At 41.9% G+C, this 8144-nt stretch overlaps 1 pseudogene; it reads right to left on the bottom strand.

Annotated features, from left to right (window-relative positions):
* Window positions 1-559: 559 nt before the first annotated feature.
* Window positions 560-1246, bottom strand: LOC103077374 (transcription initiation factor TFIID subunit 4-like; annotated as a pseudogene).
* Window positions 1247-8144: the final 6898 nt, after the last annotated feature.

Here is an 8144-nt window from a genome sequence, read left to right as displayed (position 1 = left end):
CCCTATTTTCCCTCTGACAGTCTTGTTCCTTTTGTTTTTGCTTCTGATTTTGCAGCCTAGAGTTTGAGTGGGATGGAATATGGGGTATCTGTAAACAGAACGATTCCACAGCCCCAGCTATATAACGATTTCCTTCCTTCAGAGATTTACCTGGGATTTGGCAGGGGTTGGGGGTGGAAGAGTAGAGATGGGGGTGGGGGAGTGGGTTAGTTAGAAGAGATGGTTGTTCTTCTCTTACCTTTAAGTTATTTATGAATTTCAGGACAACTCATTGGCTATTGTCTTCTCTTCCTCAGCATGTTATTATTATTATTTTTTTTCTATTTTGGGGGAGGTTGGGGGTTAAGGGTTTGGTATCCGTAGGATAAATTCCTCAAATGCTCTGCCACAAGATCCAAAAAAAATTAAGGTCAAAGACAATTCCTTCAACTGTTTCGGGAGAGGACTGGGGTGGGGTGGGGGGGAGGGTGGTTCTGGGTCACTCTTCTTGCATCCAGGCACACTGCAGGGATTAGGAGGGCCCCCTTGAATCATGAGAGATGAAAACGAGGAGATTCCCTCACACCCCTGCTCTCGGGTGAAGGTCCGAGTGACGGGAACGTTCACGTACCTTCCGGAGAGAAAGAAAAGGTGCAAAGGTGCTCAGGGCCTGAGGACTGGGGAGAGGGGAGGGGACCCACCAAGGTTGGTGGGGACCGAGGGGCTTCCGGCTCCCGGGAGGCGTCGTCGCGGGGGGGGGGCCGGGGGCCCGAGGGCTGCGCAGGGAACACGGGGCCCCGCCAACGCCAGGCCGCGCTCCCTCGCGTTCCCTGCAGCTCGTGCCCGGGCGGCCGCCGCAGTCCCCGCGCCGTAGCCGGGCGTGGGGTCCAGGGGGCGCTGTGGCCCAGCGGCGCCGGCGGCAGGAGCGGCCACGGCGACGCTGGAGGCTTCGCGGAGGATCCCCGCTTGCAGCACCTCGGTTGTCCCGCCGCAGCCTTGCGCCCCCGGCCCGGCTCAGCGGCGGTCCTGCGGGATCCGCGTGGCTGCGGCGGCCCGGGAGCCCGATGCGGCTCGGCGGGCGCTGGGCCTCAGCAGCAGCGGCAACCACAGCTCCTTCAGGAGTGGGAGGCTTCGCGGCGGCGCCTGGGGCCGGGCCGGTGCCCTCCGGAGGAGGCTGTCTGCTCAGGGACGACCCCCACGGCCATGCTGAGGTGGCGGCGGCCGCTGCTCGAGGTGAGTGTGGCGCGGCGCGGCGCGGTCCAGTCATCGCTGGCCTTCGGCCGCCCGGCAGGGTCCTGGGCAAGCCCTCGGGCCGGGCGGACGGGGCGTCCTGCCGCTGCGGCCGCCTCCCCCACCCCGCGGCTAGGGGGGCCTCAGCCCTTCTTTCTCGCGTCCCCCGGGAGGCCGGAGGCGCGTGGGGGGCGACTAGGCCCCGCGTCGCCGGGAAGCCCTCGCCCCGGCCTGGGCTCCGGGGCGGCCGGGTGTGTGGAGCGGGGGACTGGCAGGGTAGCTGGCAACCTTCGGGTTGGCCCCGGCGCCGGGCCGAGCGCAGACTCTTACCCTGGGCCCCGCACGTTCATCCCGGAGGGAGGCAGAGGACGCCTGTTTGCGAACAGCCTGGGCTTTTCCGCGCCCCATGCTGAGTCCCGCAGAGTCCCTGGGGGAGGGGCGGGAGGGCCGGGAGACAGAGAGAGAGAGAGCGCAGAAAGTGCGGGGCCCTGAAAGCCCTAGGAACTCCTGGAGTGTCATTCACCCACCTGACTGGGCTGAAAACAACCGTTTGCGTCTTATTTGAGGTGAAATTTCATCACCTACCGGTAGCTCATCTTTGCCTTCTTGTGTTACATTTTGCTTCTAAGCGTGGTTTGCCTTGGAGAAAGCCCCCTCCCAGCTTTGCGATGTTAAGTTTCCTAGATAAATACAATTAGAAAAATATCTTAAAAAAACAAAACAAAACACCAAAGGTCTGGTCTCCCGCCCCGCCATGAGAGAGTGTAAATATTTTAATGCCTCAGTCCTCGTTACAAAATTGTCTCCCTAAATAGATCCATAGGATAGATGACAAGAGGATTTTAAAAAGTCATGCTAATAACAGATACCTGATAGAAATAGGACATATTCTAAATTTTAGTAGTTAAGTGATTTGTTCTGGTATTAATTTTTAAAAAGTTATGATTACAGTTGGTACCATAAGTCAGATATTTGGGTGTTTGTGGTTTATGATAAATGTGGTTCAGGTTATTCTTGTTTCCCATTATGTATGTGAAAGTTGTAGGATTAATAAATACTTATAAAACTTTTATAATCCTGAAAAAATATGCTTATTGTAGAAAGTTCAGAAAGTACAGAGAGGTACTATGCCCACCCTCAGTAAATATTTAATAATGGGGGAAAAGTCACCCATAATCTCAGAACATTTTGATGGTCATTTAAAGTTTAAAATGGGCTGGTATTGTTGGTGATTAAGTTATTATCTCTGTATTAGGTTCAAAGTTAACTGTTCCATTTTACTGTTGAACATCCAGTCATTTGTATAAGACCTATAAAAATGTTTTACTAAATTACATTGCAGTCATAGTTGAATTCATCAATTAAAACAGAATAACATGGGTAACCACCTAAAAGACCCCTGATTTACCTTCTGTGCAGCATGTGAATCTCCAGGTCTAGGGAGGTTTTGGGTATTAAAGGTTTTTTGGGGACCTATCCTATTCGATGCCATAGCCTTGTATTGTTTTTGTAAAATTTTTGCTTAAATATTTATAACTGTAAACAATTGGCTCCATTAAAAAATTTGGGGGAGGTAGATGAATTTAGGGTTAAAAATATCTAATTCAGTTCTTAGTGTGTCCCTAAAGACTAGGAACATTAGAATCAGCTAAGAGTGCTTATTAAAATATGCAGATTCCTGGCCACTTGAATCAGAATTTCTAGAGATGGTGGTGGCCCAAGGAGCTTCACTTTTATCAAGCTCCCCAGTTATTAGTCCTTCTAAAGTTTGAGAATCACTGGTAATAAGTTTAAAGTTAATTAACCTTGTCAAACTGAGTGAAAGTATCTGTTTTCTAGCAAAGCTATAAATCTTAAGTGGCAATACAGTCATTTCTTATAGCGACAGATAATGGTGGTAGTCTTAGAAAAATCATATTTCTAGGGACAGCTGATTCAACCAACAAACATTTATAGGGACAGCTGATTCAACCAACAAACATTTATTGAGAGCCTTTTCTGGTAGCTGTGGTGTTACAGAAGGATACCTGACCACTTACCTTGGCTCTTAATCGTGGACTTCAATGTCGCTGTCTGTAAAATGCAGATAGCTATCATACTTACCTTGCAAGGCTTTTAGGATAAATATATCTGAAAAAGCTTTGTAATCTGTGAAAGATCTTTATAAAATTTTAGCTGTTTCTATTAAGTGGCAGGTTCTGTGTTTGGTGTTCTGAGAAACACAAAAATGACCAAGGTCTGTGCTAGCAGCTAGCTAATTGTAGAAGCAGGACATGTTTAATTAACTGTTTTTATAGATAAATTTATTTTATTTATTTATTTTTGGCTGCATTAGGTCTTTGTTGCTGTGCGTGGTCTTTCTCTAGTTGTGGCGAGTGGGGGCTACTCTTCGTTGTGGTGCATGGGCCTCTCATTGTCGTTACTTTTCTTGGTGTGGAGCACGGGCTCTAGCCACATGGGCTTCAGTAGTTGTGGCACATAGGCTCAGTAGTTGTGGCTCACGGGCTCTAGAGCACAGGCTCAGTAGTTGTGGTGCACGGGCTTAATTGCTCCGTGGCATATGGGATCTTCCCGGATCAGGGCTTGAACCCGTGTCCCTTGCATTGGCAGGCGGATTCTTAACCACTGCGCCACTAGGGAAGTCCTAATTAACTGTTATAAGGCAGAGTCAGATAAGTGTTGTAATTGAGTGGAACATGCTGGATCTCTATTTAAGGCTTCTATGTTTAATCCAGTAGCTTGCCCTTTAAGAATATTAATAATTTTTATGTATGGTCATTCCTTTTTCTTCTAATTCCTGATTCAGTGTTTTATTCTTTAAGGAGAAAATTGTATATGTTGCCTGGTGAGCAATAGTTTTATGTTAACTCCTTGAGAAAGACGGTGTGAGTGGAGATGATCCCATTTCTTCCTGTTACATTCCATTCAGTAAACTTTTATTTGGCACCTGTTATGTGCTGGCCGCAGACTAGTTGCAGGGCACAAAGCTTCTTTAAAAGATGACTGCTTGGGGCTTCCCTGGTGGCACAGTGGTTGAGGGTCCGCCTGCCGATTCAGGGGACACGGGTTCGTGCCCAGGTCCGCGAAGATCCCACATGCCGTGGAGCGGCTGGGCTCGTGAGCCATGGCCGCTGAGGCTGCGCATCCGGAGCCTGTGCTCCACAGCAGGAGAGAAAAAAAAAAAAAAAAGATAACTGCTTGGATTTTTAACTTAAATTCTCATGTTGCTAAAGGGATAGTGTGTGTGGTGTATTTTGTGGTTGTTAATTGCATGATGTGGTGCAGAATATGGAGTCAGATGTGAGTACGAATCCTTACTGCAATCTTACTGCACTCTTATAGCAATGTGACATTTAGATCCTGAGTTTCTTCTTATGTGCTATTGGAGTAATGGTACCCCTCAGTAGTCAGGGCAGTAGAACAGGTTCCATGAGATAAAAGTAATCAAAAGCAATTAACTCAGTGTCTGTCATATAGAAGGTGCTCAATAAATGCTCAATTCCATTCCTCCTTTTGGAGAAAACAAAAACAAAAACCAGGCATTGGAATTTCTGTGTGACTTAAAACTTGGTAGCTTTAATTTTTTAGAGAATGAGTTTACTTTTGGAATTTTTTGAAATTTTTGATAGAAAACAATTTTGATCTTAACTATTACACATATTTTCCATTTCATTTTTAGCAAGTAAATTAGCTCTTCTGTGTGTCTAGCTAATAAATTAGCCATTCTCTGTGAAAATATATTTGTTACATTTTCAGAGTTTTATTCATTTTTCAATTATTCATTTCAGTTTTACATGATCTTTGATTTTACTTGTGTGTACCTGACTTGCATTATATAGAACAACATTCTTAGTATATAATAATCAGTGAAAGATACATAGTTGCAGTTACCAAATAGAAATAGTTCATATACTTAGTTTTCAAAAAGCAGTATCAATTTATTAAACTTACATTATTTAAGAATTGAAGAATCTTCAAAACAGACTTTTCCTTACATAACTGCAGTAGATTAGAACTAGATTTTTATAACCTGTTAGATATGGGGTCCAGTCTTTTCTTATAACCTGTATAACCCTGGACAAGTTTCTTACCCCTTTAAGCCTCAATTTATTCTCCTATAAAACGAAGCTGATAATACCCATCTTATAGGATTATTGCGAGGATTAAATGATATAATGTGTAAGTCAGAGCTGTAATTCAGTCCCGTGAGTCCTGGTAAATCAGTGTTACCCTTGAAGTGGAAAATATACTTCTTGTTTACTTCTGTTTGAAAGAGCTTGAAAGGTCATTATTTATGGAGTTTACTACCAAGAATATAAAATCAGTATGATCAATTTGTAAGTATTAGAGATTGCTAAATTAAGGAGGAACCAAGGTATCAGTATTAGCATTTTAACTGTGTAGTTAGTAGAATGTCTTCCACTTTATAGTAATCTGTAAGTTTTATTTAATAAAATAATTTAAATGTTATTTATAAAATATTTCCTGTTAAAAATTTTTCTTTTGAATTATTATAAATAGCCCATTCACAGAACTGAACTATTAGGAAAATTAAAACAGTATATACTGTTTTGTATTTATGAAGTACTTTTTGAGAGCCTTTAATAAAATAAGGTAAAGATGAGGAAATTTCTTTGGACACACTGAAATCAAGAAAAAGGCATTGAATTCATATTGGGCAAGGGAGGCTTAATGCATGTTGATGAGGCTGTTGAGGTGTTCAGGATTTTATATTACAGAACTCTTTGTAAAAATCCTAAACTTTTTTATATAAATTATCTTTTAGTTTAAATTTCTTACATTTGTTTATTTAAGCTTAAAAATGCTTTTGCGGCCCTAGCTTTTGACTATAATAGTTTCTTTAGTTGATAATTCTGTAGTGAGTTATCATCTTTTCAACTTTCTGGTTGTTTATGATAATACATCCTCAAGGATATGTGACTTAATATCGATGATGGTAGTTCTGTTGCATTTTTAAAAATACTGAAGTAGTAAATTCATGCCTTAGATTAAAAAAATTAAACTTAAATGGAAATTTGTTAAAAATTCTTTATTCTTTTTTATTTTGGCTGCATTGGGTCTTCGTTGCTGCGTGTGGGCTTTCTCTAGTTGCTTTGAGCAGGAGCTACTCTTTGTTGCAGTGCACGGACTTCTCATTGCCGTGGCTTCTCTTTGTTGCAAAGCATGGGCTCTAGGTGCGCGGGCTTCAGTAGTTGCAGCACGTGGGCTTCAGTAGTTGCAGCACGTGGGCTTCAGTAGTTGTGGCCCTCGGGCTCTGGAGCGCAGGCTCAGTAGTTGTGGCGCACAGGCTTAGTTGCTCCATGGCATGTGGGATCTTCCCATACCAGGGATTGAACCCATGTCCTCTGCATTGGCAGGCGGATTCTTAACCATGGCACCACCAGGGAAGTCCCCAAATTCTTTATTCTTATATGTAGTATTGTCCCCTGTTGTTTGTTTCCATTCAAAGTATTAAAACTTTTCTATGAGGTTTTATAGGACATAGTTCAGAGTCAGCAATAATGACTTGCTAATGTTTCTAAAGCTTTTTCAAACTAGTTAGGAAATTCTGCAGGGAACCATTATTTGAGTAAACAGTGCATTTGGGGCCTTCATTCTACATACATTGGATCAGCCACAATGTTTTCCCATTTGATTATGATCACTTTTAGATCTTTTAATGCTGATTTTGAACTGAGTGGGCTGAAAGTTATACAAGATTGTATAACTGGTTTGTTACACAATCTTATAGTTGCTTTAGATGCCGTAATTTCTATGTAAAGCTATAAAAAACAGTAGTTCTGGAGTCTTTTTGCTGGTATTAATGAAGAGGTAAGCATTTCTGTTTGTAATAGTTCTCTTCTAACCTCTCACGGTAGTTTATCTACCAGAATTTGTTTTATTAAAATGAAGAAAGAGTAAATCATATGTTATTATTATTATTTCAAAACACAACAGAGCCTATCTCAGAATTCTGTTTATTAAAATAAAGAACGAGCGGTATCAAAAGTTTGTGAAAATATTCCGTCAGGGTTTATGTAATTTTTAGTCTCCATTTTTCATTTTCAATTGAATGAGAGAAACAACCTCTAAAAAGTAATTGAAGTAAAACACTGCCAGTTTGAGAAAAAATTTAAAACTTCAGAATACATCATCTAGACCTTTTTGTAATTCTGGTGATGTAATAGCTGCCAAAGAGTTTTGTTTTTGTTGTTTTAAAAAATTAGTAGCTAAAGTAAATTATTTTTGAGATTGTTGTGAGGTCACTCTTGGAAATTTCTGCTCAGTGGTTAAAAAACAAGGTTAAGATTCTTTATTCTGGCACAGCCCTTCATGGTCTGGTTCCAACCTAATCCATGGGGTCTACTATTCATTGGCCAATGAGTATTGTATCATATTATGCCTATAATAAACCTCTAGCTTGCCTGGGCATTTTATAAAATGTGTGTGGCTAAAATGGGAAGTAAAATATAAAATGTAGCTGCATGCCCCATTATCCAGTCCTCCCAAGATTCCAGGTTTACAACATTTTCCTTGATTTCTTTTGCCTTTTATTGCTTATTTGTGTAATGTAAAAGTTTTGTCAACAGTATGCTATTTTTCTGGTAGGTGTTTCATGTCTGTTATTTATAATTCTTAAAATGATCCTATAATACCCATGGTATCATGGATGTTTTACAGCTGAAGGAACTGAAGCTTGGAGAGTTTTATTGACTTTCCTAAGCCCACATCCGTGATTCAAACCATATAACTCTGACTACAAACTCCACACTCTTTTTCATCATGTGAACTTCCCCATGTGTTCTGTATTTGTTTTATTATAAGATTTTCCATAGTGCTTTAGGAAGTATTCAGATTAGAAGAGCACAACTTTGGTTGATTTGCCTTTGAAGTATGCTATTGGCATGTAGCAATTTGTAGAAAAAAAAAGATGT

The sequence above is a fragment of the Lipotes vexillifer genome, unplaced genomic scaffold (genome assembly GCF_000442215.2).
Source record: "Lipotes vexillifer unplaced genomic scaffold, Lipotes_vexillifer_v1.1 scaffold525, whole genome shotgun sequence".
NCBI classification, from domain to species: Eukaryota; Metazoa; Chordata; class Mammalia; order Artiodactyla; family Lipotidae; genus Lipotes; species Lipotes vexillifer.
The sequence above is the reverse complement of the archived record's forward strand: the minus strand, read 5'-3'. Positions and strand labels throughout refer to the sequence as shown.